Genomic DNA, 12,727 nt, shown 5'->3' with positions numbered 1-12,727 from the left:
ACAGATAGATAGATCTTTATTGTAACAGAAATTTGTATAATTTAAACCTAGATTGGACAATTTACAGAGATATGGTGTCTTACATTCTACCTTACTACTGAAAATATTATAACAAGCATTCAATTTATATCACAGATTTATTACATTTTGAAGGAAAAGTTATAAGAATGAATAAATTAATAATAAATTAAAGAATAAATAAATAAATAAATAAATACATAAATAAATACAAAAAATAAGTAAATAAATCAACAAGTGAATAACAAATAATTAAATACAAACGAGAAAATAAATAAATTACTGAAAAAATGGTCAATAAGTAATAAATAAATACAAATAAATAAATAAAAATAAATAAATAAATAAAAATAAATAAATAACAAATATTTAAACACGAATAAACAATTTTAATAAATAATAAACAAGTGAACAAATAAATATAGAGATTAATAAGTAAATATTTTGATAAATTAAAAACCATTAAATAAATTACCTAAACAAATAAATAAATAACAAGAAACAAATAGAGAAAACATAATCAGTATATAAATAAATAATAATTAATTAGATAAATGCAACATTCATTTATTAATAAATAAATCAAGAGAAAACAAAAATTTACTAACACCTTAAGCAGCTAAGTATGAGATTAAATTGTTATCCGAACAATTACACGATAAAATATAACGGTCTTGTAACTTCGAAATTCTTACAGGAACCTCATCAATATTTGCTATTCTATGAAGCTCTTTTGTAGAAAAGTACCAGGGCAGATTAAGCATAATTTTTAATATTTTATTTTGCATTATCGGTAATTTTTGTATATGAGTTTTGGCACATTTTCCCCAGACAGGGGAACCATAGAAAATTATACTTTGGAAAATAGACTTAAATATCATTAGTTTGTTTTCTGCACTCATTTTAGACTTGCGATTTATAAAAGGATAAAGTATTTTTATCACAATATTCAGCTTATTTAATGTTTGCTGAATGTGCAAGTTAAACGTCATTGTTTTATCCAGGTGTACCCCAAGATACTTAGCACTTGACTTCCACTCAATTTGCTCTCCGTTCAATTGAAGGTTATTGTATGGCAGTAAACAAGGTTTCATTTTTTTTCGAAAAAAAAGAGCCGGTGTCTTTGATGCAATTATTTTTATTTTCCAATTATTAAAATAAATCTGAATAGTATTCAGAGCAGATTGCAAGTTGGTTTCAATGCAAAAACCAGTTGAATCTGATGAATAAACGCAAGAGTCATCAGAAAATATTGCAGTTTCACAATTTTGAAGTTTAGGGAAATCGTAAGTATACATGTTATATAAAAATGGGCCTAAAACTGACCCTTGGGGTACACCTGTAGTGATATTGTTTTCTTCAGTGTACCAGTTGTTCCCACAGACTTTAAATGTTCGGTTTGAGAGAAATGACAAAATAATTTTTACAATATAGTGCCAAACAGTGTCAAACGCTTTTTAAACATCAAAAAGTACCATTCCTGTGCTCTTTCCTGAAGACAAGTTATTTTTTACAAACTTTGTTATTCTGTCAATTTGGTTAGTTGTACTATGATACCTTCTAAACCCAAATTGTTCTGGTGGCAAGATATCAAATTGATCTACATGCGAAACGAGTTTTTTTATAAGTTTTTCTAAACAATTGATTAATAAGCTCAACAAACTAATTGGTCTATAACTAGAAGGATCACTAAGACTTTTTCCTGCCTTTTGGATAGGAATGACTCTGTGGGGAAGTAACCTGTTTTGAAACAATGCCTATTTTTGGAAGATTCTTTAAAAAAAGATTTTTAATTCCGTCAAATCCGGGAGATTTTGTGGTCTTAAGACTTTTTTTAAAACGAATTCAACGTCACTTTGTTTCTTTTAAAAAACACATTCCTATGACCGACAAAGCTTAGGACATTCGGAAAAAAGTAAGAATTTTATTCAAAATCAGCCAATTTGAAACTTTTATTTAGATATTTTATAAGAATCAATTTAAAATTTCACCAAGGCAACAACGAATTTTGACAATTTGAATCTGAAATTGTTCAATCGAATTGAATTGAGTTAAATCATCTTACACAGACGGAATGAAAATGATAGTCAATTTGACTATCAAAAAATTGATAGTCAACAATCACCTTAGCCGATTCTACCCCTGTTTTTGTATCTGATTCAAATTTAATAAAAATATATTGAATCTACTCTTTTTTTCTGCTTATCACTCTTGTATGTAGTCTCAAAAATTTCTAGAGAATGAAAAATCACTTGTGTATTTGCATTTGCGGTGAGGTTCCGTTTTATCTAATGTATTCAAGTTTAACCCTTTTGTCATTTTTACTTTCGATATATAGGACCTGTCCTATAATATAAGTATATAAGCCGAAAAAAGTGGGTCCCTTGATTTTGTCGGTCTGTCTGTATGTCTTTCCTGTTTTTTTTTTCAAACTAAAAATAACAGTTGTCCCAAAACGTTCAAAAATCGATAATTCGAATTTTTTCAAAAACAAACTGATAGATTTTTTTAATTCTTGCTCAAATGTTTGTTCTTAGTTTGGCTTCTTTCAATATATAAAATATTGTTGTATTGCTCCAAAAGGGTACCCCAGATAGAACTGTTATTTTGTTTTTAAGTTTTCTCATGAACTTAACTATTTTTTTTGCCAAAAATGTCATTTTTGTATTTATTTTACAATTTTTAATTTTAAAACAAATATTATTTTTTTTTTGAAATTTGATATCTTGAAAATGGGTCATCATTTTTTACAAAATTGAAATAAAAGACGTCTAATAATGAGTTCAAAACTAAAATTCAAAAACGATTTCAAATACAAATTTAAAAAAAAATAAGGTTTTCTTGAGAAATCAAATGACATTTATATTTTCGAAAACAAACTTTTTTGCAGGAACATTTCAATTTTTAAAATACAGGAACATTTTTGAACAGACTTTTTTTGATATTATGTAGCAAGTTCATGCGAACCAGTCGTACTTTTTGTTTCTTTTCTGTTTATTAATGTTATTTGTGTTAAGTTGTGCTCTAATATTACTTTGGACTTTATTTTAAACTTAACATAGTAATGGGTCCGATTTGTCAAATTGAAAATTTTGACATTTCCCGAAGTTTCAAGGTCCCTAGAATCGAAATAAATTTTTTTTAGAAAGATGTCTATGCGTACGTGTGTACGTACGTTCGACGTTTTTTTTGTCGTCCATAGCTCAAGAACCAGAAGAGATATCGACTTCGAATAAATTTTGTTGTACAGATAAAAAGGCAGAAAGATGCAGAAAGTTCTCTCAAAAAAATTGCGTGGGTGGTTTTTTCACCATAGCAGTTTGAAAAAAAGGTGAAAATGTTGGTTAGCCCTAAATATCTTACGAAACAAAAACGCTAGAGACTAAAAATCTAAAAAAGCATTACTCAAAGTTGGTAAAAATTGAATATCAATTCAAATATCTTTTCAAATACTTGACATTTAGGCTTCAAACGTATTTTATCTTATAAGAAATATGTTTTAAACATTCTGAAAAAATGTTGAGAAAAATCGAATTGACAGTTTTTTACAAAAAATAAAAACCTTAAAAAAAATTAATTTTCGACTCAAATATCTTTTCAAAACTTTAAGATATTGGCTTTAATTTACTTTTATCCTTCAAAAAATATTGTTGTCAACATTCAGTAAAATTCTGAAAAAAATCGAATTGACATTTTTTGTACAAAAAATTAACAAAAGTTGGTAAAAATTGATTTTCGACTCAAATATTTTTTGAAAAATTGTAGATATTTGCTTTAAACTACTTTTATCTTTCAAAAAATATTGTTGTTAACATTCAGTAAAATTTTGAAAAAAATCGAATTGACAGTTTTTGTACAAAAAATTAAAAACTGAAAAAAAATTAACACAAGTTGGTAAAAAATGATTTTCGACTCAAATATCTTTCCAAAAATTTGAGATAATAGCTTCTAACTAATTTTTACTTATAAGAAATCCTGTTTTCATTATTAGGACAAATTTTGAGAAAAAATCAAATTGACAGTTTTTTACAAAAAATAAAAACCTAAAAAAATGTATAAAAGTTGGTAAAAATTGATTTTCGACTCAAATATCTTTTCAAAACTTTGAGATATTGGCTTTAATTTACTTTTATCTTTCAAAAAATATTGTTGTTAACATTCAGTCATATTTTTAAAAAAATCGAATTGACAGTTTTTGTACAAAAAATTAAAAACCTAAAAAAAATTAACAAAAGTTGGTAAAAATTGATTTTCGACTCAAATAGCTTTTCAAAAATTTTAAATATTGGCTTCAAACTTATATTATTTCACAGAAAATATTGTTTTCGATACTCAGTATATTTTATATAAAAATCCAACAGTCCGTTTTTTCATAAAAAATAAAATCTACAAAAAATAGTACGCAAATTTGGTAAAAATTGATACGAGTACATATAGACAAACTTTTAAGCAAGACAAATCGACAGACGGGATGGGAAGTTATCAGTGTAGGTCGCATCCCAGCCTCTTTTTTTATTGAAATAATGTAATGTAAAAACATCTAAAATAATATGGAAAAGTTAATTTTTGAAATCTACTTCCATTTTTCTCAATCTACTTCACTTTTTTTCTAAAATCTACTTCCACTTTTGTTTTTAAGAAGTGGTAACGCTGATTTCAATCTATTGTCTAACTTATGTTGGAGGTTGCTTTATTTGATTAAAGCTTTTTGATGATATGTAAATAAACCTTTTCAAAATTAATCGTATTTCTTAAAGGCTTTTTATAAAAAAAAAAACTCCATATGCTCGAAAATACTATATCTATTACTTTATATTTTTTAAACAATCACAAACATTTAACTTTAAAAATAATGCTACCTGCCTAGATCTTTATTTAACTAGTCAACAAAGGTAATATTTTAGTAAAATTTAAATTTCGTTTCCATAAAAAGTCTAAAATTTAAAACAAATGTAACACTTTCATAGAATACTTTCTCACCTTGTTGAAGCTCCAACTTTAAGAAAAGATAAATAGGTAGATACTCTCTTCTCTGTTTTCAGTGAAAGATCGTGCTGCAAAAATTAACCCAGTATAAGTAGATAGGTATAGGTACTACACGCCAACTCAATTTACTTGCTAGTCATATAAAGAAGTTACAAAAAAAATAAGTCTTTACACAAAATTTCACATTCACAAAAATCAAAAAACAAAAATTAAACTTCACTGCAGTCTTCAGATTGCATGAGCGTTAGACTAGGTTGAAAGGTAGGTGTTTCTATAGGTACCCGTAAGTCCTTTAAAATATCGTCACTTTTGAAATTGCTTTAAACTCAAAAAGGAAAATCACTCAACTACCAATCAGACTTTCATCATCTTTTTTTGAGTTGATATCTTAAGTTGAATTTCTTTTAAACAACAACAAATACAAAGCAAATAAAACAAACTTACTTCCGAGTTAAAATACAATTTTATAAAAACATGTGCTTTTCAGCAGGATGTTGTTGTCTACTGTCGACTATCGAGTTCGAGATCGAGACAGATACTTTGTTTTTTATTTTATTTTATTTACAAACACACCATCACTCAAAAATTCTGCATCTTTATGCGTTTTTAGTTCAATTTCATTTAAAAAAATCAATATTTTGATAAAGTGAATTTAAAACAAAACATCTGCGCCTTATTATGGTGAAATACAATTGAAAACTTCCGAAATTAAATGAATTTTCAATGCCCTCAAAAGCGTCTGATTGGAATTAATCAAAATTGATTTTTTAAATTCAGTTAAAATCACTCAAAAAGATTGCAAATTAATGGTAAACATTTTAAATTGATCTCTACAAAGACGAAAGCAGCGGCGACGTCGGCGGCGGCGTCGATGCGGCGGCGTGCATTACTTTTTATTTACCCAACCGAAGAACAGAAGCCGCAGAAATTAAAACAACAACAACAAGCGACAAACAAAATGTTAGGTATATCAAAAAAACCAACCGCGAAATAAAAAACACAAGAAAACGCTTACTTTTTAAAACAAAACGACTACAACGACGATGTAGCGGCGATGCGGCGATGATGACGGAACGGCGCCGATGACAAGCGAAAAATACTCTGGAGAATTGTTGCTGATACTTTGTGCTTTTATACAAAGATAGTTCTCATTTCTCAATCTCTTCTCAAGACGTTGCACAGAAATCCAATTCCAAATTCAAATCCAAATACAAATCAATGGGAATTATATCCAGAGCCAGCCGAACTTGTTGATGCTCAAACTCAGACTGAGAAAAATTTCAAACTGAAGCATAAATTTAATGAAAAGGGGTTTCTTTTGGGTAGACGGTAGACGCAACGAAACGATTGTCGACAACGACAACGACGACTACTACGACCACGATGACGAAGACGATGACGGTCTTGGAATGGAGATAGAGATGGAGACACGACGTGATGGAGCTCTGGAGGTGACGGGGACGTCGACGATCAACGATCAACGATCAACGATCAACGATCAACAACGACGACTACGTCGAGTGACGGTAAGAAGCGCGATTGCGCTTCGAACTGCTCTGCGGGTCTGGGTCTGGCCATAGTCATATAGTAGAAGCACCGCAGCGCCCTCCGCTGACTGACGCCTCCTCCTAAGCAAAAAAAACTCTATATATCCAGCCATTATGGACATATAAAGAAAGAGAGTGATCTTGCACGCCTGTTAGCTGCTTTGCTTCTATAGCTACATATCTAGATATACATAGATACAATTGTGTATAGTTTATCTTATAGATACTTTTTGTTGTGCATTTCTTTTTGTTTTGGTTGTTGTTATTTTTTATCTTCTCTCTTTGGTTTCACGCGTTGTGTGTTCAGCGATCAGATCAGCGATATCTGAATCTGAGTGAGGCGCTAGTGTTTTGACCAGAGATCGTACAGGGTAACAAGCAAATTGGCGGCTAATGGTCGTAGTTGTTGTAACTGGCATTGCTGGTACTGGTTTTTCTTTTTCTTATAGGTATGTACGATAGTTAGGTACCAGACCTACCAGACCATATACCCGACGAAATATTCGTCGTCGTATTCGTTGCCTTGTTGTTGATGCCGGTGCCGATGCCGCCGCCATTTCTGTTATCAAGATCACCTCGATGTCGATGTCGATCGCCGACGACGCCACTGTTGTCTTTTGATCAGGACGATCGATGTCTACACAGGAACATGGTTACCTACTTGTGGGTAGCAACAACAAAATATGCACCTCAATCAGGGTTGTCACTCTTTTTTTTAAGAAAAATTTTTCAATGAAAACGAAATTACAGAATTCGGATTTATGTACCTACATATTTACATTCAGCAGTTCTTTGGTCTTTCCTTGTGTGTAACCTTCAAATTTTTTTGTTTAAACTATAGATATCATTTTAATTTTGTACCTACTGGCATTTTTTTAAAATCCTTCCCTTTCATAGAAAACCTGTAAAAAAGAAAATGCACGATATTACTTTGGAAAGGGATACAAAATTGTCTTGATGGGAGATTTGAAGACATGACCTTCCTGCTTCACAGTTAAGTCAATAAGAAATCAAGTATGGCAGTACTCAAACAATAAAACAGAAGAAATGTCAAAATGAACTATTTTTCTTGTGTTTTATGTAAAAAAGTGAACATGCTGTGGTAAAAGAAAGTTAAGCCCAAAAAACAGCTGCCAACCTGTCAAAACGAAGCTGATTTATTCTATCCGTGTATCTCAAACAGTAAATGTCAAAATTCAATTAGAACTTCCAATTCTGCATATAAAAGAATTAATACATAATAAGGATGAAAACAAATTTTAAAAAACATACATATGTGTACACAGATTCTAATGATTGAAAACGTTTGTGTTTTTGTAATCGGATTGTTGATTTACAACTGTCATTTCAAAAATGCTTCTGGCTGATTCTAAATCCAAATTCATAAACTTTTTCTCTTCTCTTTACAACTGTCACTTTGTGGGGCTAGTTTATATGATGATATGATAAATAATCAACAACTGAATTGATTACCAAACTTTATTTTATTCTCATCTCTTTCTACCTTTCACGTATTGTACATTTTTCTTTTCTCCTATGGCGATTTTGGTTATTATTTTCTTCAAAAAACAGTTTGAAATATTTATAAGCAGTTCGAATCAATTGTAATTTCATCTATTAACTTCCAAATAGAAAGTTATTGTAATCGGTTTGATTTGTCGAATTGAAAATTTTGACATTTCTCGACGTTGTCCCAAAAATCTAATGGGTAAATTAAGATTTCGGTAAAAAATTGATTTATTTGTGGCGCATGGAGCACGGTTGGAATTGTTTATTTGTGTTGTAATTTAGTATTGTAAGAGTATAAGTGCAAAGAGGGGCAATTTTTCCGAAAAATCCAGATCTGAAAGTTGAATCTTAAATAAAAATAAACCAATTTGTTTTTTGGAAAACTCCATAAATCATAGAATTTTAAAGAGTCGTCTGTGTGTTTGAACGTTTGGGATACCATTTTCGTCCTCTATATCTCAGGAACCATTAGATTTATCGAGTCCAAATATATTTTGTATTACAGATAATAACATTGAAAGATGCAGAAAGGACTTTCAAAACAAATTGAGTGGTTGTTTTTTTTACTAAATCAATTTAAACAAAAATTGAACATTTTGGTTGACGCCCAATATCACGGTTCAATATAGCTAGTCCGTCAAATAACTTTTTTTTGAAAATGCTATAAAAACATCGAGTGTAGCTTCGGCTGTGTGGCACGTAGTGCCGTCCTGTTGAAACCAAACGTTGCCAATATCCTCCTCTTCACTTTTTGTGAACATAAATTCGTTTTACATCGCCCGGTAACTACTTGCTCATTTTCGAAGGAGAATGGCCCAATTATGCCTCTGGACCAAAATTCACACCGAACAGTGACACGTTTTGGATGTAACGGCTTTTCAATGTATGTGTGCGGGTTTTCTGTGCCCCAAATGCGACAATTTTGCTTGTTTATATACCCGCCAAGATCAAAATGAGTTTCATCTGACAAAATCGGCATCTTGTCTTAGCGTTGTTCCCAGCGTTGTTGAAGCATATACGTAACCATATTCGTCCAGCAGAAGGATAAAACTAATTATCTGTCAAATCAGACATGAACTAAGTGTTACCATTCACGAAATAAGCACTAGTTAAAAAAAAAAAGTTAGATGGCGGAGCCTATATATTATATAATTGGCGTTTTTCGTTTTTAGTTCAGAGCTGAGCACTGAGCAGAGTCTGACCGAACAGAGTAGAGAAGAGTTCTGAGCAGAGTATGTTCAGAGCTCTCGGATTTAATTATGAAACAACTTGAGCACTAAACTGTCATGATTTTAAATGTCGTCTGTTTGAAGGCATTTAAAATTGTCTTCCATCTAATTTATTAACAAAAACAGTCATATCGTTGGTATATTTGAAGCCTGAAATAAATTTGATTCATAAACATTTTAAATACAATTGGTTTTTTCTAGATTGTCTTTCTTTCTGCACTAGAGCGACCATCCTCTTCCACCATTTATATTGTTTTGCCGATGATTTTTTTAATTTCCCGGCTTTCAAACATCAAATTGTTTGTGTTCAGCATTTTACTCCGTTTACTCTGTTATTTTATTCTGAGCTCACAGAGCGCGCTCTGAACGTGAACGTATTCTGAAAGAAATACGCATATGAAGCTCTGAACGCCCAGAGCTCAAAAAGAAACACAATTATTTTTTTGACAGTTCGAGCCAAATGTGACATCATACCAAATTAGTTAACAGAAGTGACGGCTTACAGAGCAATATCGCTTATACCAATTATGGCAAAAGTTTTTGAAAAACTGCTTCTGAAGAAACTTAGCAAAATCATAGAAGAAAGAAGGTTAATCCCAAACCATCAGTTTGGCTTTAGAAATAAACATTCCACGATAGACCAAGTTCCTAGAATATCGAATGTAATAGAAAAAGGATTAGAAGAAAAACAAGTATGTTCAGCTATTTTTTTAGATGTTGCTCAAGCTTTTGACAAGGTTTGGCATGAGGGACTTGAGTACAAACTGCAAAGGGATCTTCCCAGGCAGTACTTTGAAATATTAAAATCGTACATCTCAGACCGATTGTTTAGAGTAAGGTACGATCAAGAATACTCGGAATTGAAGAAAATAGAAGCCGGTGTACCACAAGGAAGTGTCCTAGGTCGTACCCTGTATTTACTATACACAAGGGATATTCCAGTTGGTAATCACACCATAATGGCTACTTTTGCAGATGATACCGCAATTTTGGTACCCGACAAATGTGTCTCTAAGGCAGCAGTAAAACTACAAAATGCCGTCGAAATAGTGAGAGCTTGGACCGAAAAATGGCGTATCAAACTCAATGAAACAAAATCTTCACATATAAACTTTACAAATAAAAAGATAAACAATATTCCAATATTCATTATTAATCAAGCTGTACCTTACGCCAAAACGGCCAAATACCTTGGAATGTCTTTGGATGCAAAGCTAAAGTGGAAAGAGCACATCAAAAAAAAAGAGAAGAACTAAACTTGAAATATAGAAAAATGTACTGGTTACTTGGTAACACCTCTAATTTATCAATCCAAAACAAAATAGTTGTGTATCAAGTACTTAAGCCTTTTTGGACCTATGGAATCCAATTATGGGGCTGTACAAAGAAAACAAATACCGAAATCATCCAAAAATTCCAAAACAAAGTCCTTCGTGAAACAGGTACTGCACCTTGGTACATAAGAAATACCGATCTACATCGTGACTTACAAATAGAAATGGTTACAGAAGTTGTTAAAAATTACGCTGTATCGCACAACCAGAGACTGCAAAGTCATACTAATTCTGAAATGGAGTCCGTCTTGAATATAAGAAACCATGTTCGGAGATTAAGAACAACCAAGCCTCATGAGCTTATTGAAAGACAAAAAACATGGGAAAGTATTAAACGTTTAAACTTCCCCCAAAGTGTTTGTACAAAATTAAGAAAGAAAAATCGGAAGTCGATCCTTCAAGATTGGTCCTGATGAAGAGGTGGTTTTAGTGTTTAAAAGTCCCACACTACTTAGTGTCAAATACTGCCAAGTGTCTTTTGAAGATTTCCTCCTGTCAAAAAAAAAAATACCAAATTAGTATAATTTTGACAAAATATAATTTTTCCAAAAAAAGTTGTAGATATTGCCTTCAACCTAATTTTATCTTACAAAACAAAGTTTTAAACAAACTATTGTTAAGGGCTTAAATATTAAGCAATTGACGAAGTGAGTCCTAAATTTGAAACCTTTCTTTTTGTTTTGCTAGCTAGCAAATTGCAAATTTCCTTTTGTCATCCAAACATGTCTAAAAAGTGACAGTTCATAAAAATAACAAAGCAAATACGCTTAAACGGACCTATTAATTGGAATTCCCAATTGTTGATTGGACCACTCCATCCCATGCTCTTATGAGAATAATCATACAAATGTCATATGGATTTAGAAAATTGCTAAGTGTTGAAGTAGCCATTCCGTAATTGTAATTTTAGAAAATTGAAAAGATGTTAAAATCTATGTTAAATGATGTTATGTCTATTCTGAATCCAATTGCAGAAGAATTTAATTTTCTGTTCTATCGGTAAACCTTAAAATCTTGTGGAAGTCACAAGGCTTTCATTCACAATAGACACTAACGATTATAACATGAAGGAAATTGTGAATATTTGATTTTGTTATTTGCATTATGGGCAAAATTAAGTACTTCCTATAAAAAAAACTATTTACTATAAAATAATTTTTTGATACATTATAAAGTTATAAAGTTCATTGTTTTGAATATCTTATCATACAATTCATCAAATTTGGTAACCGTGATTTAAGATCTTTATAGGTAGACGTAGAACTAGATAGGTATGTTTTAGCTGATCCCTGGATTTGATATATTCAACCTTCGTAAACGTGCTGGATCAAAATATCCATCAAAAACAGTAGATATCTCCTACCAAAGCAATATACAGAATTAATTTTAGCTCTAGTCTCATCAGATATTATAATCTACACACAGTATACACAATGAATAAAAATATTCCAAAGAATAAGAGACTTCCTGGAAAAGAGTTCCAGGAACCGGAACCTCTCACCCACTTCATGATCTTTTATTGCTATCATTTAAAAAAGAAAATAGCCAACAAAACAAATTACAAATCTGTTTACCTATAAAAATAGAGTATCTCGCTTTGCGTTGTATTTTATATATATAAATATATTCACACTCTTTACGGCTAGGGCTCGGGTGTCCAAGAGTTTCCCAGCGGCGCACAGCTCCGAGAGCCAACGCCACTCCGCTCGCCGCCGTTCATCGTCTGTCCATTTAGATTAGAAACGACAAGCAATTTAATGAATGAATAGATTGGAATAGATGTCGAATGGCTTGAATAAATGAATGAAGTTTGCTCTTAGCTCTTACTAGATAAAATAAACATATATGTACATATGTATCTACGTGTATACCTTTTACATAGGCTAAGGTTTTATAAGACTTTTGAAGTGGAATTAATAGGAAGAGTGGAGAAAAGGTAAAATAAGGTGTTTAGTAAGGTAGGTAGTTGCGATCACAAAGAAATAAGAAGATGATGATGATGATGATGAAGAACGAAGGTGATTTAAGAAAAAATAGATCGTGCAAGAAGTTATCTGCTTATAATATTATAGCTCTATTGAGACGTTTTAAATTTAAAGTGAAG

General features: G+C 31.2%; 1 protein-coding gene across 1 annotated transcript in view; it reads right to left on the bottom strand.

Moving 5' to 3' along the window:
• Positions 1–6,275, bottom strand: part of LOC129947663 (A disintegrin and metalloproteinase with thrombospondin motifs 7) — a 103,908-nt gene extending 97,633 nt beyond the window's left edge. Inside the window, exon 1 of the mRNA XM_056058295.1 lies at positions 4,999–6,275. The gene's annotated coding sequence lies outside the window, so the exon portion shown is untranslated. The remainder of the gene's footprint in view (positions 1–4,998) is intronic.
• Positions 6,276–12,727: the final 6,452 nt, after the last annotated feature.

Source organism: Eupeodes corollae, chromosome 2, assembly GCF_945859685.1.
Source record: "Eupeodes corollae chromosome 2, idEupCoro1.1, whole genome shotgun sequence".
Classification (NCBI taxonomy): Eukaryota; Metazoa; Arthropoda; class Insecta; order Diptera; family Syrphidae; genus Eupeodes; species Eupeodes corollae.
This window is presented reverse-complemented; position numbering and strand designations above follow the sequence as displayed.